Genomic DNA, 25,272 nt, shown 5'->3' on the forward strand with positions numbered 1-25,272 from the left:
GAGCCCTGAGGATTCCTGCTAATGTTTTAGTCATTCGCTAGCCCCTTGGCTGACAGACACATTCAGTGCAAAAAGCATTTGAGGATCCACAATGATTTACCATTTATTTGGACATCTGCACAGAGCTTTTGCACCTCCAGCAATGTCTTATATTTACGCACAAGCGCACAACCTGACCTCTGCTCACCATTGCACACTCCCCCTCTTCTTGAAATGACTTTCAGCTGATTCACCAGCAAAGTATCCGCCGCACAGTCATCTCACCTGCCCGGTCGTAGCACTCTAAATCACGTCCTCTTCAGATCACACCTAACTCATGCGGTGAGTGCTCTCTGGCCTCGCTAAAATCTGCTGCCCTGCTGACACCCAGCACATCTTCACCAGCTGGGCTCATCAATCCTACTGACAGCTGCCTGGTACTGTGCACAGACCTGGATGGCATCCAGAAAAGGAAACCAGTTTTTCTCTCTCTCTCGCTGACATGACATCCACACCCTGCACAGAAAATACCCATCCTTGTGTAAGTGTCTGTGCATGACTCCATTCTGGTAAATATGGAGTGATATTTGACATTTGCCCCCAGAAGCGGTAGCAAAGTAATTTGTTGCACTTTTCTGTCACGCTAGGCCACAGCTGCGGAGAGTCTAAGAGTGGGAAAGGGGATGGCCATCAATGACAGGTCTGAGTGCTGTGGGTGGGACTGCCTGTGTGGCATGTGTGTTGAAAGCGATGGCCAGAGGCCTTCTGTCTTTTCAAAAAATATGGTGTTATTAGCCCCCGTCTGTCCATAAGAGACACACATGCACACTTGCACAAACACAGCAGGCAAGCCATAATTAGCAGAGAAGCAGACAGACAGGATAATTGGTGGACGCTATATGTTCACAGCTCTGGTTCAAGTAGGGCTTGCCTCAGAGTGTTTTACACCTCAAGAGGACAAATAGCTTGAGGAAGCAAAGTACGGACGGATTTATTGGTCACCTCTGAGTCTTTTGTTTTGAAAGGCCGACAATAAATCAGAATGTCAGCTTTAAAGAATGACTTTGACAATGTTTGACTTTTGAAAAGTCGATTTTTTTTAAACATTGAAGTTTTTTTTTTTTATCTGTACTGTTTGCCATTTTTAAAACAGTAAGTGTTCAAAAGCAGCAAGAAACACTAAAAGGGACTCGCACTGGCACCATAAGCCTAAAGCGTAAAAGGGACTCGCACTGGCACCATAAGCCTAAAGCGGCACTTCTGATGTGTTCTTGGAAAGGCATCAGTAGCAAAAGCGGTTTTGAGATCGTTCGATCTGTACCACATGCATTAGAACATTCTGACCACTGTCAACAAAATCAATGGCACACAAACACGAGACCACTAAATTCCTTCCAGTCTGTACTTTTCAACAATATTCATAGTGCTTTTCAGCAGTAAGAATATGCTTGTCTTTTTCGACTGATGAAGGAAGAAAGCATGGGGGGAGGTGAAGGTAGCTCAGAGGGAGGGAAGAGAGAGAAGGGGAAAGAGAAGCCGTGGGGGATGCTGCGTTTGGACATGACATTGTAAAACCTGAAGGCCTTTTATGACTTTTAGTGCCAAGGAGAATATACCAAACAAGAAGATCTCAGCTTAACGTCGCAAACCTGTCTTTCTGCCTCTCTTTATCTGTCTGTCTCTCCGTTGATCTTTCTTTCTTTCTGACGGCACAACATTTTTTTAAGAATGGTGGATGATGTAATTAGTTTCATGTGGGTTTCAGGATCTGTTGGCATACAAATGTAGCAGCATGTTGTTTGAGACATGTTTACAGCCAAACATTATGTCTTCCTATAAAAGTGTTGTGTGATAAAAGAACACTGGTAACTGTGGGACAATGATTAACATCACAAGGATGAGAGAGGAAGTATGAAGTGAAACTGGATCTGATCCAGTTTTGAGTCTTGTGGGATTTTGAATGCCCTCATATCTTAGAACAAATTCATCTGTGGGGAAAAAAAAAATCAGAATACTGCGATGATATTAATGAACATCTCAACTATAGTGCACTCACTGGAAGGTTGCTGTGGAAATCCACATTCCTGAATAATGGATTATTAAGGATTAGATATAAATTATATCAGTAGACGCATTATATAATGTCCAAGTTCTTGAGGAACAGCTCAGATTTGTCTGGAATGAAGAGAGCATTTATGATGTAGTGAATAGGGAGCATGCGTTTGCTTCCTGCTTGGCTGGCTCTTTCCTCTGGCTTCAGACTTGCTCGATCCAAAGGGCAGGACCTTGGTTTTGGCCATCGCTGCTGTCTGTTTACCATCCCTCCTCATAAACCGGCCTGCCGCGCCATCCAGCCACCCCTCAGGTACTCATTCAGCCTGCGGCGAGTCTCAGCCAGTCAGCACAGTAAACACCCAGATGTCATTACCTGAGAACAGCAAGCCATCAGGAAAAGCCATTAAGACAAGTGGACTGTACCGCATGTACTGACAGATGACTATGTGTGGTGGAACTGGATTATATAATGCTTTTGAGTGGTTACATTTGGACCAAATACCCTTTGTATATTTAGAATACCTCTTCAAAGAAGCACATGTTCATGACAAATTGGTCTGTTGCAAACAATAAAAAAAATAAAAAAATACAAAATCATCAATAACAGCTTTACTTTAAAATAAGTTTTATTTATAGTAAGTATTTACATTTTATTGAAATGTATAATAATACAGGCCCAATTCTATACAAGCTAAAATGATTTTCTGTATTCTGTTGCTTTGAAATTGTAGTGGTCCATTGGTTTGTCTACATGGGATTGGATGTAATCTTTTGTATAAGCCAGCTCATAAGCAAGCATTCATTTTCTCTTCTGGCATTTCAAGAAATTAAACAATAAAAAGTTCCTGAGCCTTGAACCAAACTGATCTGTTAAGATCAATCACTAAATTAGGACATTTGTTTCTGAACGGTGATAATTCTGAAATGACATGAAAACAGAATTACTGATATCTACAGTGGGGCTTAATTGAGTTAATATGTACAACAAAAACTGCTAATTTACAAAAATAAAAGAAAACCGTGTTTACATAAAATATTAAAATGATTTGGGTTTCATCGTCTTAAAATGACAACACACGCGCACATTGAATAAAACTACAAAACGCCAATGCACAATTACAAATAAGTACTGTAAGATCGAGTTTATGAATTATCCGATAGACCTGCATTCAGTAAAGTTATAATGCAATAAAAACAGTCTAAATGTCTCTGGTAAAATTTTGAAGAAATTAGTGAAAATTAGTGTGTTGGCTTTGTTTTCCTATTTTCCGTTCGTCCGAGAGTAAAAAGTAATTATTTAGCCTACGTATGCACACTATGATTATAGGTCACTCTGATTGTTACGAAAATAAGATTCGATGGCATGAAATCTGGTAATTTAGTGACTAGCCTAATCATTAGCGATAATTACAGCGGCCTAGAAACATGTGAACTTCATTGATTCTATGTGGAATTAGCAGCCTTGCAAGAGAGTCAACAAACTACTCTGCAACTCTTCTTAAACGGTAAGCTAAATGTTTATATCCTTGGCCGCTGTGCCAAAATTGTGAATTTAGACTTTTTCATATATTGAGACTTTCAACTGTATGACCCCCAAGTTATGTTCTCATTCTTTTCACTGGAGATAATAATTGTTGGAATTATTTCCAGAACGAATCGTTAACATGAATGTATCTTTACAATTCAGTCACTAAAGTTAGTTATTGCATTTTTATAGTTAAATTTCAACTAATTATAATCGGCTGCTTAAAAAGAATAGAGGCTACTCGTGTTGGGCCTGAAACTCTAATTTACAATTACATTTAATTGTTTTTAAATTAAAATGATTTAATGTCGTTTCTTATGAGTAGCATATTAAAGTTAATGTTTCTTGCCCTATAATGTTAGAGCAGTTTTATGTATTGACACTGGTTCTGATATCAGCTATTCACCTATATGGTTCACCCTGGACGGGAGTTTTTCTGACCTTAAAGCGATAGTTCGCCCAAAAAATTGTATTCTGTCATTAATGACTAACCCTCATGTCATTCCAAACCCGTAAACTTTCGTTCATCTTCGAAACACAAATAAAGATATTTGAATATCTAAGAAATTTCTCTCCCTCCATTGACAGCTATGCAACTACCACTTTGACTTCAAAAAGTTCATAAAGAGATCGTAAAAATAATCCATATGAATTGAGTGGTTTAGTTAAAATTTTCTGAGGAGGCACGATCGCTGCTGAACAGATTTATTTTAGACTTTTATTCACATAAACATTCATCAATGTGCACATTAGTTATGGTAAATGGAAGCTAAGCATGTCAGCTTCATTCTCTTGTTACGCAGCACATTTGAGCTTCCTCAAGTACCAATGAGGTTCATTCTCATATGTCAAGCAGGGCTGAGCTTGTTTATGGTCACTGATTAATGTGAATGTGAAATGTGAATAAAAGCCTAAATTCAATCTGTTCATCAAATAAAGCAATCGTGTCTCTTCAGAAAATTTGGACTAAACCGCTCGATTTATATGGATTAGTTAAACGATCTCTTTATGAACTTTTTGAAGTGACAAAGTGGTAGTTTAGCTGTCAATGGAGGGACAGAAATCTACTCAGATTTCATAAAAAATATCTTCATTTGTGTTCCGAAGATGAACGGAAGTCTTACGGGTTTGGCAAAACACAAGGGTGAGTAAATGATGACAGAATTTTAATTTTTATCGTCAGCTATCAGCTAATATTTATTGAGACAGTTTGTATGCACTGTAGCAATTATTATTCTTTGTTTGCATTGTTTTGTCATTGCTTTAATGTCTTCAATATAATGCATGAAAAATTATAGTCAGGTCTATTCTAATGATGTGGTATTTGTTACACTTAACAATTTGACAACTAAATTAAATTCAGTTGCATTTCTCAAATTCATTATTTGCTCATTTAACTGGTAAAGCCCTGTCAGCCCTGTGAAATTTTAATATATATTCAAGTGCTTCATGATCCCATTATATATGGGACAAGTACCATCCCAGATATAGAAGATGTTGTATGAAACATAAAATAGCCAGATCACCACCTATTGTATTGATCCATGATCCATAAATAATTTTAATGCATATACCTAACCATTTTTTGTCTGTTCTCTTCCTTTGTTTGTGTGGGAGTGGAAAGGCAATAAATGCAAGCTATTGCATGTGGCTTTGCAACAAATCCAAATGTTTTAGTCTATAAGTGGGAGTCAAAGCTTAGCCAAGAGACACAGATAGTGACAAACGCTCCCTGGTTATTTAATTAGAGGCGGCTCTAATGTTTTCCATGTTTCTCTGGAGTGACTGGCGTATAGGGAGGGGGAGCGGTGACATCAGTGACTTTAACTGGAACCAGATGGAGACTAATTAACAAAAGGGCAATGCTGTAATGGAAACTGAATCAGTGCTCACATACAGGTGTCAAAAAAGATAGAGGAACAATACGGAGTCATAACTAAAGGAAACAGGAGAAATCACACCAGGTTGCCTCTCATGGAGCTGTTTCAAGAAAGAAATTTTTCCTTCATTGGGTCATAGCTGGAAACCAGGAGCTTAGCTTGAGTACTTCAGCAGTGTGGCTTGGGTTTGAGGCCTGGCCTTTACTACTTAAGGCACAAACCAAGCAAAATTTTCCAAAAGCTTATTGTTTTGCATGACAACGAAGTCTTTTGTCATTAGTATTTTTTTTTATTATTGTAGAGTGGAATAACAAATTATGCTTGGTATAGACATGAGAGGAGACTATAAAGGAGTGGGTCAGACATGGTTGCGTGAGGTTTCTAGACTAGTTACTAAACTAGAGGTTTCTGGGAAGTGTGATAAGTGTCGACTGATTAACACTATGTCGTGTTGAATGCTGCAGTCAGATGCAATATTGTCATATAAAATGCTTGGATAATAACTGTGTATTAGTGAAAAATACTGATACACGTCTTTAAAGGGTTAGTTCACCCAAACATTTTAAATCTGTCATCATTTACTCAACCTTATGTCGTCCCAAACTCATAAGACTTTCATTCATTTTCGGAACACAAATGAAGATATTTTTGATGAAATCTCAGAGATTTCTGTCACTCCATTGACAACTACGCAACTACCACTTTGACACTTCAAAAAGTTTATCGAAGCGAATCAAAGTGGTTTAGTCATTTTTCTAAAGAGACTCGATCGCTTTATATGATAAACTGATTAAATGTAGGCTTTTATTCACATATAAACATTGATCAGGGAACATAAACTGAAGCTCAACCGAACCTGCTTGATGCGGGAGAACAAACCTATATCTATATCTATATCTTTTAAAGGAGAACTCCGGTCAATTTTAATATTGAGCTCATTTTTTTGTACATTTGGAGTGCTGTCAGTACAGAGAACAACGACAAAAATCGGTGTTGCCTACACCGTGTTATCCTCTTTTTAAAATTTGCACCCTGTTGACTTCAATGAGGCAAATTTTAAACCTGCTTTTAGCCTCTTAACATCCTTGATGTGTCATTACAAGTGCACAGGTCATGTGAGTGATTCCTTCGGAGTGAACACGGGTCAATCTGACTGCAGTAGATGTGAAAGATATGAATAAAAATGATATTTATTTAGCCAGCGCTCATACCTGTATTTACATCCTGTTTTCGGTCAAAGTCCATAGTAATCGATTGTCGAGTTCACGCGCATTGGTTTAGTACCTATGATCATGCGCGTGAACTCGACAATCGATTACTATGGACTTCGACCGAAAACAGGATGTAAATACGTCACTCTGAAGGAATCACTCACATTGGCTGTGCACTTGTAATGACACATCAAGGATGTTAAGAGGCTAAAAGCAGGTTTAAAACTTGCCCCATTGAAGTCAACAGGGTGCAAATTTTAAAAAGAGGATAACACGGTGTAGGCAACACCGATTTTTGTCGTTGTTCTCTGTACTGACAGCACTCCAAATGTACAAAAAAATGAGCTAAATGTTAAAATTGACCGGAGTTCTCCTTTAAGGAAGCTCAAACGTGTTGCGTAATGCATGAGAATGAACTTCAAACGGAAGCTCAAACGTGCTGGTAACACACTAAATTAATCTCATTGGTTCTTGCTGAAGCTCAAAAGTGCTGCATAACACATGAGAATGAACCTCATTGGTTCTTGTGGAAGCTCAAACATGCTGCACATGAGAATGAACCTCATTGGTTCTTGCTGAAGCTCAAATGTGTTGCTTAATGATTTTCACTTTCTCCATCTCACATTTTTAATAACATTAAATGTAGCTTTAATCTCTCAATGCATTTTCTAACTGAAGCACAGAAATTATTGTACATTGTGGTGTTATCATTATCTGTCCACTGTACAGTCTTTGCTGTGACAAGAAGGACTATAATGGCTCGTTTGCACTGAGCGTAAGGTACAGTACGCAATTATTTCCGTTTCCACTGTCAAAAGTTGTGAATGGTACCAAAGTGGTACTGTACCTAGCACAGTGGTACGGTACTAAAGGGTGGAGCTAGACTCACCGCAGAACGTTGATTGGTTGACAGAGAATCGTCACTTGCGCGTGCTACAAGGGGAATATATATATATAAATATAGCTGCGAGCAGCGATTACGGGCCCAAGCCGGCGGAACCGCCACCCCGGTGCCTTTAAAGAGGCGCCATTTTTTAATACAGTTGAAATACAATAATACTACTGTTATTGTGTCACGAGTTTTTCAGGCGAGAATGTAGTTGTTTAAAGCTCAGATCTGTGGTTTATTTATAAAGATGTATGAAAATTTGATCCAGGTTGTGAGATCCATTCCAATCACCATACCCCGCCTGAAACAGCCTTTCCTCGGCTAGTCCTTCTGACGTTTGCCGCCGACTCTGATCTCTCTGTAGTGGTTAAGCATGAGATATAATTTGTCTTGTGTATATCTAACGGGCGATCTTTAGTCTCCTGAATCTATCATTTGTTCCCTGGCCAATCGTTTTGGCTGAGGGCTAAGTGAAATTTCATTATATTTAGGCTATTTAACTTTACCGTTGTAACATTAGATTAGAGCGCAGACTTTGTATGTTTGACTGAATTGTTTGCTTTATTTCTTATTTATTGTACCTTTCACTTATACTTTTATAATGGCTATTATTGATAAAACTGAAATTTAACAAAAAGAGACAGGGTACGTTTTGTCATTTTTAATTTTTTTACAGTGAAGATGATCAGAGTACAAATGTACATATTGCCTAAACCATATTAATAAGTTTAACATTTTTAAAATTTAAACGAAAAGTGGCAGGGTTGTGTTTTATATTTCGTTTTGTTAAATAGGCTAACGTTATACATGCAGTGAATATAATCAATATGAGTTGCCGAACCACATTTGTGTGGTTATAATGTTTAAGATTTCTTTAAATGAAAACGAAAATAGGCAGAGTGTTGTTTTATAACATATTTAGTTTTATTGTTGACTAAAATATACATACAGAGATAACAGGAGTAGCAGAGCAAACTGAGTGACGCTTTCAAGAACGCGCTGTTCCACTTGCAGAATTACCGGACTCGCGTCCTCGGGAGTCATTCTCCTGAGTCGGACTTGGCAAGTCCGTACTTTGCGTAGCCTACTTGGTATTGAAAAACGCCTAATTTCGGCGCTTGTCTTCTTGTGACAAACATGCCGAGAAGCAATAACAAGATATGCTGTATATCAACCATTGTTGTTTACTATGTTGCTTTCTTTTTCGCGCGAAAATGACGTCGGTGGCTTCTTTCCGGCATAGACTATACCCAGGGTTGCCAGATTGGGTGGTTTTGCAATCTATTTTGCGGGCAAAAATGGGTTTGGGCGGGTGGATAAAAAAATTGGGCTGGTTTCGGATCAGTTCGGCGGGTTTTTATTGCCGAAACACTTACCGTCCTTCTTCCGGTAGCAGACTCACTCTCACAAACACACAAACACACACACACTACAACTCTGGCTGACGCCCCCCCTAACCTCACAACAGACACTCCCGGCACCGCCCGCCCCTCAAAGAACACACTAGATCGCGGGGTTTTCAAGCTTAGTTGACTGACACTGCGGTTTCATGACAACTCTCTCTGGGTCATCTGCAGCCCCAACACAGATTTGAATGTTGTGATATGATTAAATGGAATAAGATCGCGTGGGTGTTTGAATCGAGATCACAGTCTTTTAAAGATGAATCAGCTCTATAACGACACATTTCATCCTCTGTTGAAACGAAAGTGGCTAACTTCTGTCAACCTCATCTAATATTCTGTAGGCTAATAAAAAATAAATAAAAAAATAAAAAAAGTAGGCTAAAAAAAATCGCGATACCTAGGTGAATCGATTTTTTCTCCCAGCACTCATGTTGCCATTTGAAATAATTGAAACGTTAAAGTGGGTAATTTTTATGTCCATATATCCACTCAATGTTTTTATGTTACTTTTGTTCCAAGCGACTGTTATTGACAATAAACAGACTCATCGTAAGTTGATCGCATTATTTTTCGTAACATAAGCTTATAGTTTAATAGTAGAATAGTCTGACTGAGGTCAGTGTAGCCTACTTTGGCATTCATTTGATTGAATATTGTTTCTAAAATCGGATAGGCTAAGTCGAAAAATGGGTAATTTTAAAGCTTGTTAATGATTTCAATGTGTTTAAACGAGAAACAAGCCAAAAAATAATAATAATTGGGCGTTTTTTTGTGCATTCTCGCGGTTTTTGACGAGGTTTTGGGCTGGAAAACCTTGCTGGCATCTGGCAACCCTGACTATACCACGCCTACTATCAAGTAAGGGTAGCCTACTGTTGGCGGTGGAAACGCAAGCCGGATCAGGGTTTACCGTCCCGAATCTTTCTGTATTGTACTGTACCATACCGTTCATAAGTGTGTTTTCAAGGTTAGCTTAGCCTATGATTTATTATTTATATGAAGGAAATGGGGCAACTCGGAATAGTATTTTACAGAGTGATGTTAGACTTGATTACAGAATTTTGACACAAAACTTGGGCTGCGTTCCAGTCCACTTTCAGACACGCACTTGCAAACTTCGCTAAGCACTTCCCCTCGGGGAATCCCTGCCGCCATTTTGAAGTGAGGAGAGAAGTTTATATGGACAGTATTAAACAATTTCGTAAGGGGAAAAAATAAATAATAAATCAACCCCATAGTGAATTCTAAGTGATCAAGGGCTTAGCACGTTCCAATTCAGCTTATTGCAAAGGTTCCGCCAGTAGTGGGCACTCATGACGTAGGCTACATCCGAGTGAACCAGACGGAGGGAAGTTAGCGAGAGAAGGGCATGACAATTTTGGACTGGAATGCAGCCTTGGTGGCTAACGAGAAGAATCGGTGCTGTTTTGATTCAGGTGCTCTGAAAAAAGGTATTGTTTGGATACTCAATAAAAGCCATAGTAACAGAGTTGTTGGGTTGGGGGTTTTGTTGTTGTTTTACATATGGGCTTTTTGTTTTTCTTTACAACAGGATATTGATTCTTAGATGACATGTCATCATAACTAGACCACCTTTATCTATTATCATGCAAATGAATAGTAGTCTAGTTAGTATACAGGCTTGTAGAGCAATTGTAAACTTCACCATTGCATGAAATCTCCCCTCTAGCTCTAATTTCAAGTGCATGTCACTGGGAAAGAATCATAGAATCAACAAAATTGGCATTTGAGAGACAGATTTTTTGGCAGATGGAGTCTTGTATCTTTGTCACCATTTTGAGCCACACATTAAAAGTGTATTATTACTTTGTGATAGCTGTATGCATTGATGCCAAGAACCTCTGTAAAAGCTGTTTGGTTATCACACTTTTTGTTTAAAGGGACTTTTATTGTGTTTCCTGGTCATTTATCTTGCTTTTTATAGATATAAAATATCTATAAAAATATAAATCCTATAAAATTGCTAGTAAGGTGCATTAATACAATGCCATTAAAAATGATTGCTTCACAGTCAAGCTACTATCAGAAAAAGGGTGCTTGCGACCAAAATGCGAATACCTCGCTGTTCCACATAGACCACTCAGCTGTCAGAGATCATAGACTATTTCATTATGAGATCACATTTTGTACACTAAATAATTATTTATTGCTCATTATGAAGAAATAAAGAACAAAATAGGTCTTATTAATGTATACCATCTTCCCATATTTTAAGTGCTACATGTCTAAGTTTTTGACAGTTCAGCTCCAGGATCACCTGAAGGCTGAAGCAATAGTTTACTTAAAATTATTATGTAGGTTAGACACACAAAGTGACCAAAGGCTTGTACAGCCTTGGCACTGAGTTATGATGCATTGATGCATTATTCTTATTTTTATTATTTTAAACAATTTAAGTAGAGGTTGAAGTTTGGAGCTAAAACTGTATATTCAGCTTTTTATCACAGCAGTCCTCTTCAGCATTTGCTGCTGTGGCGGTGTTGATTCTTTCTTTGTAAATGTGTGCTCATTTTTCATAACAATGTAAATGTGTGGTTAATATTAACATGATTGCATGAGTTGCTCATTTTCTGAAGTGTTTTTTTTTATATATTTTTTTTTATATGTTCTCCTATCTCAAAATACAAAGTCAACAATAAGTAATGCATTTATAGGTTTATTTCTGCCGTCAAAGTACAAACGTTGTGACTCTGTAGCCCTATCAAAACATCGGTTTGTTTGAGCATCCACCCTACCTGACACCACAACATTAATGTAACCAATGACAATAGCAATGAGTTTGCCTGATCAGTGGTTAAAAACAATGTTTTTTTGTTTTTCAATTATATTTTAAAAATATATATAAAAAATGACAATTTTCTTGCAGCTCAAAGTGTTTAGTCTCATAGCATTTACAGCTCAGGAACTTCTGTGGTTCTGTGAGCAAGTGAAGTGAATAGGAATGTTAACAGATTCTCCAGGTTTTATGATGAACCTTCTTGTGCACTACCAACCAGGGGTGCGTTTCCCAAAGCCAACTATGGTCGCAAGTTACCAAAACAATTCTACGTAAGGATGCTTTTGGGAAACACACCCCAGGTTATCACACTTTGCAATCCAACATTCATGGTGCTTTGATCCTATAATGTTGCAAAGCATTTAAAAATACTTTTATTTTCATATTCCATGTCAAAACCATCCATCACAATAAAGTAATATACACTAGTAAAGAGCCACAATATATGGACAGTAGCGTTATTGGAACTATTTTACTGCTTAGAAAAGGCAAATTCTCACAAAAGAAGTTATTACACTGTATTGCTGCCTTAAATTATTAAGTACAATCAACCTGGATGTTTAAGTCATTTCAACTTAAATTACATTAAACTGACTTAAAAAAAATTGTTGAATCTTGTAAAACTTATAAAAAGTAGAAAAATGCTTCACTTATTTTGATAAGTTAAAGCAATGTAAATACATATTTTGTCATAACTTATTGATCATATAATTTTTTTACAGTGTAGTTATGGCTCGTTTCCACTGAGCAGTACAGTACGGTACGGTACAGTACGGTACGGTTCGGGTCTGTTAACCATGATCTGGCTAGCGTTTCCACTGCCAACAGTACCCTTACTTGATAGGCGTGGTGTTTCGATCGACGTCATTTTCGCGCGAAGAAGAACATAGTAAACTACAATGGATGACAGCAGATCTTGTTCTTGCTCCTCGACATGTTTGTCACAAGAAGACAAGCGCCGACATTTGGCTTTTCTCATTATTAAGTACGCAAAGTTTGTACTTGCCATGTGCGACTCCTACATGCAAATGGTACAGCGCGTTCTTAAAAGCGTCACTCAGCTCGCGATCTGCTACTACTTATCTCTGTTACTCTGTATGTTCATTTTAAGCAACAATAAAACGAAATATGTTATAAAACACTACTCTGCCTCTTTTCGTTTTCATTTAAATAAATTAAACATTATAGGGACACAAATGTGGTTCATGCGCAACGCATATTGATTATTCACTGCACGTTATACGTTATTCTATAACAAAACGAAATTTAAAACACAACCCTAACGTTACCTCTTTTCGTTTAAATAATAAAAAAAATTACACATATTACAGGCAATATATGCATTTGTACAAATGTTGCAATAAACATCAGTGATAATCTTGTAATAAGAAAATGACAAGAAACCATATTTCTTTTAGTAAAATTTCAGTTTTATCAATAATAGCCAATATAAAAGTTTAAGTAAAAGGTACAAGAAGCTATACAATAAGAAATAAAGCAAACAATTCAGTCAAATGTCCAAATGCTGCGCTCTAGTCTAACATTTCAACAGTAAAGTTAACGTTAAATACAAATAGCCTAAGAAACTAAACTTAGCCCTCAGCCAAAACGATTGACAGGGAACGAATTATATATTCACGAGACCAAAGATCGCCCGTTAGGTCTACACAAGACGAATTATATCTCATGTTTAACCACTACCGTCGGAGTCATCGGCGAACGTCAGAAGAACTAACTTAGCCGAGGAAAGGCTCACCCAGCCGGGAAACATGAGCGCCGAGCGCCCGCTGATCGCATGGATCTCACAACCGGGGAAAAACAAATCATCTTTATAAATAAACCACAGATTTGAGCTTTAAACAACTACATTCTCGCCTGAAAAACTCTTAAAATTACATTTCGTGACACAGTAACAGTAGTATTATATTAAACTGTATATAAAAAATGGCGCTTCTTATGTTGTCATTCCCCTCGTAGCACGCGCAAGTGACGATTCTCTGTCAACCAATCAACGTCCTGCAGTGAGTCTAGCTCCACCTTTTAGTACCGTACCACTGTGCTAGGTACCCCAACGGAAGGGTACCCAAAAAGTGGTACGGTACGGTTCGGCTTTTTGGTACCATTCTCAACTTTTGGCAGTGGAAACGCAAATAAAAGGGTACCGACCCGTACCGTACCGTACCGTACCGCTCGGTGGAAACGCGCCATTAGTGTTTTTTTGTACTTTGACTTTGCCCAGACTGATTATCAGAAGTTTAGGGTAGTCAAACCAATACCATACAAAAGTGCAAGCTTTCTACTCCAGCTTTATTACTTTCTTTTCTTTTTCTTTTTTTGTGCAAATGTTTGACGAATGTTTGGGATAATTCTCACTATTAAAATAGTGTGATTCTAGTGCAGTCTTCAAATTTTAGGGGTTTGGGGATCCTGACAACCCATTTGAATTAAGTGAAAGAAATGTAATTTATCCTGATTTTTATTGATTCAAAAATGATTTTCTGTTTGAAGGTTTTTAGTTACGCATCTTCATTCATATGTGATGGCACAGATTGAACACTGGCTTGATATAGGTATCCAATAAATAAGCATTTATTATTAAACTGGCGATTTGTTAGAAATTACAAGAAAGATGAAAGCTGTCCACTGGGTGTTTCAGCACAAAGTCACATTTTGATGACCATTCTTTTAAACTGATGGTGTCCATTCATTTTGCACCCATCTCCCCCCTCCACCCCAAACTATGTATAACTGGTGTAGCTTGCTAAAAGTATATATTAATGACCATATTAATGACCATCATGTAAACCATTGCTCATGGCAGGTACATCTTCCTGTGGTTCTCTCTAATCTAGTCATTCAGACTGCTTCATGTCCGAATAAACAATGATCTTGAACACCCGTGACCTAAGATCACTGCAAGATGTCTGTGTTGTGGAGTTTCATCCAACATACTAACACACATACACATACCCCACCAGCTGATTCTCTGATTTTATTGCTGACCACAATGAACCTTCACTGAGCCCTTCAGCTCCATCTCTTATGAAGTGTTCACTTACATTCACTGTCATGTCAGTATTTAGTGGTGAAGCATATGAGTGAGGAAAAAATGTTTGGAAAAAATTGTAGTATTTTTCTCTGAAAGTCGTCCAGTATGCCACATAGCTGAGGCAAATAAGGAACAGGGACATACCAAAACATTTCACATCTTTAATCTGCAAGCCTTCTTATAATATAATGAGGCCGATTTACGATATGTTTTGCCAAGTAACATGAACGTTTAAAAGAATGTGTTTGATTCGTCTCCATCCTCTGGGTGTCTACTATACTTTGCATGACCATCACGTGCTTCTACAATGGCATCCGAGCTCTTGCAATGACAGTAAGTCACGTAGGCTGCATTATATTGTCCAGCGTTCAGAGACTGTACATTATTGCCGTCGACAGTCATGTTAAGCCTTTCAAGCATTTAATATCTCACTCATGCATATTATTTTACAGCAGCAGGATGCGTTAATTATCTAATTAAGAACAGGATTAATTAAGGACCCCGAGTGCGCGCTCTGTTGATATAGGCGAATTTAAAATCACAGCTCCTCACTTCTGCAGGGCTCTTCATAAAATCCCACGCAGGATGAAATGTTGCAAAGTGCGGTTTTTCAATGCCCCATAACCACTCTGGATATGTTAATAAAAAAGCTTTAATTTCAAATTACATTTGGTTTGTATTTACTTTGCATTTATGGACGGCTTGACTGAGAAAAACAACTTTTATCCAAACAAGAATAGGTCTTTAAACATACCAATTAAATCAATAAAACCAATCGGAGTACTGGAAGCACACACATTTAAGCATAGTTAAAATGTTTATTTGTAACTCAGGGTAGAATGGCTTTATCTGATGACCATTCCACGCCTTTGTAGCTCCAAACTTAATATTATCAAGATATGTTTATGCATGTGATTAGGTTCCATCATTTAAAATAATAAAAAATATTTGTAACAGGTTCTCATTTGCGAATGCGAATTCTCGTTTTGTGGAAATATTCAAACACTTTGAATGTTCTCGGGGGCAAATTTATCAAACTTGTCTCTATAAGCAAACTTTATTTTATTATTGCTGTTTAGCGAAGTTTATTCAGAAGACCTTTAGTGGAACAGCCGAATTGGATGGATAATCATGAATAATTTTGTTCAGCAAGATGATGGGTCAAAATATTTAAGTTATTTATTTTATTTCTAATTTTATTTGAAAAATTAGTCGAATTTATCCACGACTTTTTCACGTTCGTGGCTCCCCAGATTATCACTAAAGTGTAAAGTTTTTGAACTGTAACTTCCAAATTGTCCTGGTCTCTTTATGCTGAAATCCAATCTAATGCAAGGAAACAAAAGAAAATAAGTACACTTTTTATTGAGATATGTTTTTACAAGACCTATAACGTTTGAAAATATTGGTTATAAATGAGAAAATGGGGAACACTTAAATACTGAATTTTGAATGATAAAATGTTGTTAAACTTGGAGAGGTGATGAGTATCACTTACTGTTTTAAGTTTAACCCTAGACCGTTATTTGGTTTGTGAAGCTGCAATTTTTAGCTTGCATGGGCCAAAAATAACACATCCAATGTTGCACGTAATCAAACGCAGGAACGGTCCAAAGTTGTTGTTTGGATCAAGACGAACGGTGAAAGAAATTTGTCTAACGTGACTGAACTTTTTTTGTAAATATTGTTTAAATTGCAACCGCGTATTTTAAACGTTTTTCTATACGAATGGAATTCTAATTTATCAACTGAACTACTAGAGTTTAAGAAAACAATATTGCAAGCGTGTTTTAAAACTTCAAGACAAAAGTTGTGCATTCATACTGTGATTTATTTTGTTAGAGGTGAAGGGGTCTCCTTGCGCGTTCTCCTTGGCTGTCTGCTGTGAGAGACTTTGAACTTGAACTTTACTTGTTGTCCCTGTCCAGCCGAATATGAATCGATTGTGAAAGTGCTTATCGATTTTGTATGTAATACATACATTTAATATAATAACCGACTGCAATTTTTAATTGATCAAAAATGCTTTTTTTTTTTCTAAATGCGTAATTTGTCCTTGCATAAACATGCGTTTAGGAAACTAGTGTCGTGCGTGCGAATTATTGGCTATTTCTGTCTGGTGTCATAGTTTAAAATGTGGTATAATTTTAGTGTTATAGTGCGATTTTAACTTTATTTTCATATCGTACACCAATTTAGATGTCCTAAGAGCTACATTTTACAAAGTGCTCAATACTAGTTATACATTTATGCCAGGGATTTGATTGCCTCCTCTTCCTTAAGAATAACTGTAGATTTGTATTTATGTGGATGGAATATGTTCAGACATATAATTCATCATAAGGTCGTGAAAGCGGCAAGTAACTTGTTTTAGTCTTTTCTAGTTCAAATTATTTACTTTTTTAGATTTTGAGAAAAGTCATTTTACTTATGTACTTATCTTGAAGATCACTTAAATTATACTTCAAGTCAAATGCAAATACTCAAGGACGTTTTTCATGCTTTTGTTGGCAATACTTGTGCCTTGACCTTCATCATGTTTTGTTAAACGATGTAAAATGCAGAGGGAGAACAAAATGTCTGTTTTGATTCATTTGCCTGTAATAAGACTATTAAAGCAACTTTTGTCCGTATTTTTATGGTGATTTCAGAAGCTATTTGTGCGTTATTTTTTCCTGAGGTACATGTTTTAAACCTAGTTCGAAGGACTATTCAAATGTACACTTCATTACAGCGGTGAATAATAACAATAGCCTAACAAACCATCCAATTTCGTTTCCCTTTATAGTTTACATGTACTAACTATAACGTAACAAAAATATGTAACAAAATATAGGATATATAATATCTAGGCTACTTATGTCAGAGGCGGTCGCACAGTGTGAAAGTATGAATTCTGAACGGGTTTGATGCAGTTAGCATCTTCAAATAATGTTTTGTTACCCAGCGTTTCTGAGTATAAAAACGTCTATTTTGTATTCAACAATTCCTTGTCATTAAAGTTAGAATTAACTGTACAGATTCTTAAAATATAGAAAAGGAATACAAAGAATTAAGTTGCGCGTCAAAGTACCATGATAATATCAAAAATTATACAATGGTACAATGGAAGCTGTACTCCTATTGCGAAAATAATTGTCTCCAGTGATGAATTGGAGGCCAGAATGACCACCACTTTTCATTGTCCACATACTTTCCTGGACTCTCTGATGCGTCATATGGATAATTGTAAATCTGAGATATAACTGAATAACATATTATTTTTGGGCTGTTTTTCCAGAGATTTTCAGCACTGTTAGAATATGCCAGATTTTTGTTCTCATCAATGTTTTTAACATTCCATCGTTCAGCTATTTGCACGTCTGTACACACATACCACTCACAATTGAGTGTATAATAAAGAGGGATCTTTTTTATTTATTTTTATAACTGCATAGATGAAGCTATTACACAACATATATTCACATGTACTATAATAACAATAACAAAATGTGAATTTACACACATCCCTTTGTTTCCTCGATGATGTCTATGCTTTGTGATAGTGGTTTCTTTTTTCTTCTGAGTAGTGAAGCTGCCCACTTCTTTAGAGAAATCCTCTATGTACTGCACATTACGTTGGTTTTCCAGTATTTTCTGTACATTTGAACTCTTCCCAACAGTGGCTGAGATCCAGCTTTTCACACTTAGGACAACTAAGGGACTCATACTCAACTATAAAAGGTGCATACATTCATATTAGAAACCAATATTAAACGTTTGTTCAGGATGATCGGTGTAAAATTTGTCTTGTGGGAAATATGTATAATGTCTTATGTAGGCCCTACACTCTTAAAAGTAAAGGTTACAAAAACCGAGTTTCGCCATAGAAGAATCTTGTTTGGTTCCCCAGAAAACCTTTCAGTGATCAGTTCTTAAAATAACAATTTTTTTCTTTCTTATATGAAGAACAATTTAATAATCTAAATAACCTTTTGTGGAAAGGTTCTTCATGAAAGCATCGATGCCAATACAGAAACTTTATTTTTAAGAACGTACCTTATGTAGCTCTAAAAATAACGTGCTATTTCTTTAAATTCTGCAAGGGGGTTATAAATTTAGTAGAGAAAGGTTGTGTGAAAACGTACGCACTCAACAGCACTACGTATATCATCGCATGCAAATAGATGGCAGATTTTAGATAAACAGCAAAACTGTGTTTAATGAGATTTTCAGACTATAGGTTTCTTATCTTTAGGTAGTTATTTTATACGATTATAAAAAATATATATAATTTGATAACGTTTTGTAAATCAAAAAGATTTTTTCCAATGATGACTGTACGCCTGTGAAATATAACACAAAATAACTGATGTTAATTGTAGCAAGTTATTGTGGAAATGCAAGCTCTTTTGCTGTTTGTAGCTGTTGCTACGGGAGAAAAAAACATAGTGAAACGTAAAATAACTCGCAGCTGTTCTAATTAATTGTTGAATTTTGTTGAAAAGACGACTATTCATCCTCCGTGTTTAAACCGCAATATGGACTCGCTTTGGTCGTTTAAAATAAAGCTGAACATATTTGTTGCATTTTGTAGCCTAAACAAACTTCTGTTACTTTTTCCTGGTGAAAAACAACGAGCCATGACAAACGCCTATTTTTTAACCATATTTCTAACTCATTCCATATTAGTAGATTAGCCTATGTGATAGCAGCTACTATTTTATACAGTATAATATAATAAGGCCAGTGTATTTGTAAAAAGTAAGAACTTGAAGTAAATTTGTGTTTGTCGGTTGCAGTGTTTTGCAGTTTTTTTTCTCTTGAAGATAAAATATTCTGAAATAATAGCCTACATTTTAAAAACGCATAAAGCAATAGCTCGCAGCGTTACTTGGCCTATACAGATTTTTTTTTTCTTATTCAAGCTACAAATTACAACAGCACCGATAAAAAATGATCTTAGAATGAAATTGATCCATATTCCAGCTCATATTCCAGGTTAATTTCCATATCCCACTTCTGGCATGGGCATTCTGGGATCCCAATGGTAGCCTAACTAGGCTATATTCCGTTGGTGTGGAGGGGAAAAAACTCTATTTGACTATCTTAACCATATCTTTAAAGAAAAGATGTCAGAAACCGAGAAAGTTGCACTTACATGCTGTCGCAATTAACATGTCTGCAGAGGAACTGACCGCCTCCTTTAACTTGAACTTGGACTTCCGACTAGACGTGCCTGAAAGTGGGGGAGACATTTTGAGAGACGCTCTGACAAACGGACTTTTAGTTGCCATTGTAATGCAGCCCTCTGAATCTAAAGGACTTAACATGAGTAACGCAGAAATTCCGAAGCTACACAAGTACGAGTTGTCAAAACATGCAGATCCTCTGAGTCAGCGCTTTTGGATTTAATGTTGTTCCCAGTTTTACTACACCGATATAATTTGACCGGCAAAACAGAAAACATGCTACGAGTCCACAGTCTACATAATCAGTTTTTTCGTGTTTTTCTGGTTTTGATAAGATTTTGCATTCTCAGTTCAGTGTAACCTATATATTAGTGATACATAATTGGTGATATATAACAAAGAAACCTGATCGTGCATTTCTGTTTAAAATGAAGATCCTCGCCTGTAGGCCTATATTACCTTGCCATTTCTTCCCATTTCTCATTATGCCTGACCGCAGATTTAAATTGTCATCTCACTTGCTCATGCTGTTCTTCATGTAGCCTAAGCCACACATTTTACCGCATTGCACCGAGGCTGAATCGACGCAGGCCTAGTCATATTCTGCTGAACTATGCGAGATTTAATACAGATTTGTTCCTTCAGGGGGATGCTATTGCTTTCTGGAATAAGAAAGAAGGTCATTACGAAACAGCGTTTGAGATGTTTTGTTTCGAACAACTAATTTTTTTATACTTCCTACTCAACTAGCCTACTGTTCTTTTTTTAGTTTAAACTTTAAATTGAATGCTATTGGTATAGTGGTATACTATAGGAGCACTGTGGCACTGCAGTGACATAGTGATACATATTCATGAACGTTGGCACTGCACTCTGCAGGATGTTTTTTTTTCATAGGAGAATCAATTCCTGAACCAGGCCTGCAGCAGCCCCGCAAGAATGTGCATGCAGAGGCAAAGGTGTAGCTTTTAAGCGCCTTGAGCACATTACATTTTCTTATTGGCACATTGTACAGGTTGCGTTTTTGAAGACATTCGTTCAAAATACATATAGCTACTGTCTTATGTAAACATTGAGTATTTTGGTGGGAAATTCATGGTTAATAAAGAAAATCTGCTATGTTTGAACCATATTTAGCGTAACGTTATCTGCATCGATTTTACTTGTAGACAAGGTATTGTAGTACTTTTTAACTCACGTCTTTGCAATTTGACAAGTTTTTATTAATAATTTAAAAAGGGTGGAAAATAATGTTTAGATGTTATAGGCCTATATCGAGTGAGTGAATCTAATTTGTAATGTATGATTTACCCATCATAATGTAATTTTGTCTGACTAAACTACAGAACGTGAATATTCGGATGGTCTCTGTATGAATTAGAAACCAGAATAAAAGCCACCTTTTAATATGGCTGTGGCTAGCGAGCTTTAACTGATGTTGCAATCGATCTTTCACCCACTCCATGACAACGTAAGACGCACAGACACAACAATGCTGCTCCCAAATCCCTGAATGACAGATTTCCTTGTCTTTACCTCAGACAACCAAAACTTTTAAACTATTACTTTTACATGAATGAATATACAGATCAACTCAAGTCTGAGATCTAGTATAATAGCCTAAAGTATCCTGTTTAAATGTCAGAAAATTATTTAAAATGTTCATGCTTTTCCGTTCTTCATTTGTTTTCTGTTGTGTGACATGCTCATGTATAAATTTGAATGAAGATTTGGGCACAATGTGGATAGAGAGATGGATAAGAGAGCACGAAAGGTCTACTATACTAAGTATGCCAGTAGCTGATAGATTGGTATGGTATTTAATACATCATAGCAGAGCAATGAAATTAGACTGAAGTTTTATAGTGTAAATAAAACAATATTACTTAAAACATTACTTTTTACCATTATATACATAATAGATTCCATTAGAATAATTTGCTACGTGATCGACTATTTCTCTCTAATGGTCATAAAATAAAAATATATATATTTTGTAAATTATCGCTGCGTCGCCTTTAGATGCATTGGTTTGAACTGCACAGACAATCCTTTTCTTGAGCTTTAAAGTCTTTAAACTTTTTTTTTCTTCAACATCACTCCCTGTCACTTATGGCTTTAAAGTGTGATAATGAAAAAGTCAGATATCATAAAGCTTTCTGATTATAATATGTATTTGGGCATGTGATTAAGAAGCAACCTGAAGCACTATAACGGTAATTCAATGGAGAATGAAGGGCATGAAGAGTTATATTTTAGTGTACACCTGTGATTTCTTTGCAACAGAAAAGTGAAAACATCAGAGTCCAAGATCATGCTATTGAAAGCTCTTCAGTCAGTGACAAACTGTAACAAGCAGAGACGTGCGAGATGCGCACATAAGGAAACGTATAAAACAAACTTGTATGCTAGATCTCTGATGAATAAGACACAATTAGGCTACTGAAAATGCATTAGTGTTATTAAAAGGAACAAATTTGCAATGTTTGAAATAAATCGTTGGACATTTGAAATAATGCGTAAGTATTTTGCCATTCAAATAAAAATTGCAAGAAAGAAAGGTGCTTAATCATAGGCGCTAGTTTACATCGACACAAACTCACTCTCAGCAGACACAGGGACACTCACTAAATCCTCTTCCAGTTTGACACTGTGGTCACCGTTTTAAAGGCGCCGTGTGTTGAGACTCGATGGAACCTTTATGCCATTTTAGCGCTCTTACTGCTATTCAAACAATGCTCATTAATTTGACTGTATACTTGCTAGTACGGAACTGTAATGTAGCTATATTGAGTCAACCATGAAAATGTACATAATATTTTAGTGAGAGGGTGAAGAATACTGATTTTCAAACATTTATATATAAAAAAGTAAAGTATACAAAGCCCGAGATTACAATACGCAGAATTATTAATGTGTTAGAGAGGGGACGCCTTTAATGAGTAGTTGTAAACTACACAAGTCGCTTTAAAAATGCATGTTTCGGACTATCAACAGACAGGAATAGCACAAATAGTCAACAGAGCTTTTTAAATGACATACTGCTATTTCAAATATATTCATTAATATTGAGTTATTCCTAATTGTTTTATTCAAACAGATGTATGTGTTTTGAATTAATATTTTCAACTTGTACAGTAAGCAATAACATCGGAGCAAAACGTTGATCCGTATGCGATGTTGAATTTGAAATGAGTCAGACGTTTTAGCTGCTGCTGTGCTTTAAATAATAGAAATGTATTTTTATTGATGAATAGAATTACTTTTCATGTCACTTGGGATTTAGTTTTATTATAAGAAGAGGTATGTTGTCTTAAATTTGTTATAACGGTGGTAGTTAAGATTGTAGCCTACACGAGCTACGATTTGATTGTTGAAATCTAGTTTTTAAATAGCTGAAATCTGATATTGCAATTGGTGACAAATTGATCAAAATGAACTTGAGAGAGAAATTATCAAAAAGGTCATCCAGGGAAAATGATTCTACTACACACGCTATTGCAACTTCAAATCAAATATAAAAAATAAGGTAACAAATGTTCAACCAAAATCTCTTGCAATCAGATTCTTCCTTTTACATTTTTCTGTTTTCACATTCGTAATTTGTTTGCATTTCTTTGAGGAAGCAAATGTAAAGAAGTCACTGCATTCGCCTAAACATTGTTCTGTTTTGTAAAAAACATGGTTCTTGTAGCGAAGCTCATTGAATGTCAACAAATCTGGATAATATAAGATAGAAGCTCCATAATTAACATGTCATATAAAGGATCTCTTCACAGAAACACGAGAGGAAGAAAGCAGATTCACCGGAAGGGGAATTCTGCATTGTTAGTTGTATTTGTCTTCCTACTCGTAACAGTTTAACAGTTGCCGGTGCACTTAAAAACACTTAAAAGTAGGAATTACTTCGGATTGTTTGCTAGTTTCTTTTCCGTTTTCCCAAGTTGTATCTCAAACCCTTTCAAACTACAGCGAGTTTGCATGCATACGAGTGTGAAGTTCATTCTTGTCTGTCTAGACAGACCTTGTTTGTCTGCGTTTTTTACCTTGACCTTGGACTTCCATGCAGCTGCCATTTGTAAGAATTGTCCATTCTTCAGTCTGTGAAGACAGCGGTGGATTTATCTTTGCAAATAGGAGTAATCAATGAACTAACTCATCAATATTATATCTAACGCACAAAACACACCACTGTCTAAAAGGTAAAAACTGTTCAAATTACCTGTAATACACAAGGACCGTCTCTCTCTCTCTCTCTCTCCCTCTCTCTGCCTCGTCGCTACACATTTGAAACTAATAGCAGAGGAATGTTTTAACAGGGAATGGCACTCTTATTCATTCCTCTTGAAACGTTGCATTGTAAATGTGCAACATCAGACCGGAAGAAAATCTTCTGATCTAGGGGCGATGCATTCATTCTTGTCATGACAACTATCTGGGTTTGATTAAATATTCTGTTGTATTCTACAATCTAGTATTTAAATAAGAATACAAATGAGGCATAACAGAGTAAATTACTACCATATTGTGAAGACGCAAATCTCTTTTTATAGTGTGTACTGTGTAATCATGACGGTGAATATTTTGTAACATAAGTCAGTGGGAGGGAAATGTATTATTAATAGAATGTAAAAATGTATCCATACTTTAATTTCAAACTTTGTTTAGGCATATTATGCTGATTGTCATTCATTCATCCACATCTACACATCAACTTGCGGCCCTAAATGTTGGACGGTATGGAAAATAATTAAAAGTGCAATTGTGTAACTGAATATACTTTAGGCAAATAAAATTATAAGTTCGACAAAAGCATACACAGTGCTGAAAAACAATTCGCAAATGAGACATTCTCTCAGGCCATTAGTTTCATAATGAAAATGACACGAAATGACAAATACCCTTTTCCCTCTATGTAGAATGTGTTTGATTCTGCCTGAGCGTTTTTTTTTTTTTTTTTTTTTGCAGGTTGTTTATTTTTATTATTAGTTATAGTGTTGTTGATCTATTTTGACTTGTTTCTAAAAAATGATTTTACAGAAGATTAATTCATACGTGGCCTATAGTAAATAACGAGATCATGTTGGTATTTTCCCTCTCTGAAAATGCAACTTAAGCGATTCCGCTCATACAGGTTAATGACGATCAGCTGCTTTTATTGCAATAAAATAACTGACAAATATCTGAATTAATACGACTTTAATCATGTGCACTGTGCTTATATGCTACTCTAATTCATAAATAAAGAGTTTTACAGAATATATGTATGCTTTTTTGTAGCCCATGTATGTATTTATATGTTGTTACAGA

At 36.3% G+C, this 25,272-nt stretch overlaps 1 long non-coding RNA gene across 2 annotated transcripts; it reads right to left on the reverse strand.

Moving 5' to 3' along the window:
• Positions 1-1,663: 1,663 nt before the first annotated feature.
• LOC307145351 lies at positions 1,664-24,448 on the reverse strand. Of its 2 annotated transcripts, XR_013818942.1 has the most exons (4): positions 24,185-24,448; positions 24,009-24,087; positions 19,932-20,009; positions 1,664-2,407 (listed from the first exon to the last, which is right to left on the reverse strand). It is a non-coding gene; the product is annotated as an uncharacterized lncRNA (long non-coding RNA). The 2 variants fall into 2 exon arrangements; XR_013818941.1 differs by lacking the exon at positions 24,009-24,087.
• Positions 24,449-25,272: the final 824 nt, after the last annotated feature.

Source organism: Squalius cephalus (genome assembly GCF_949319135.1).
Source record: "Squalius cephalus genome assembly, chromosome: 18".
NCBI lineage: Eukaryota > Metazoa > Chordata > Actinopteri > Cypriniformes > Leuciscidae > Squalius > Squalius cephalus.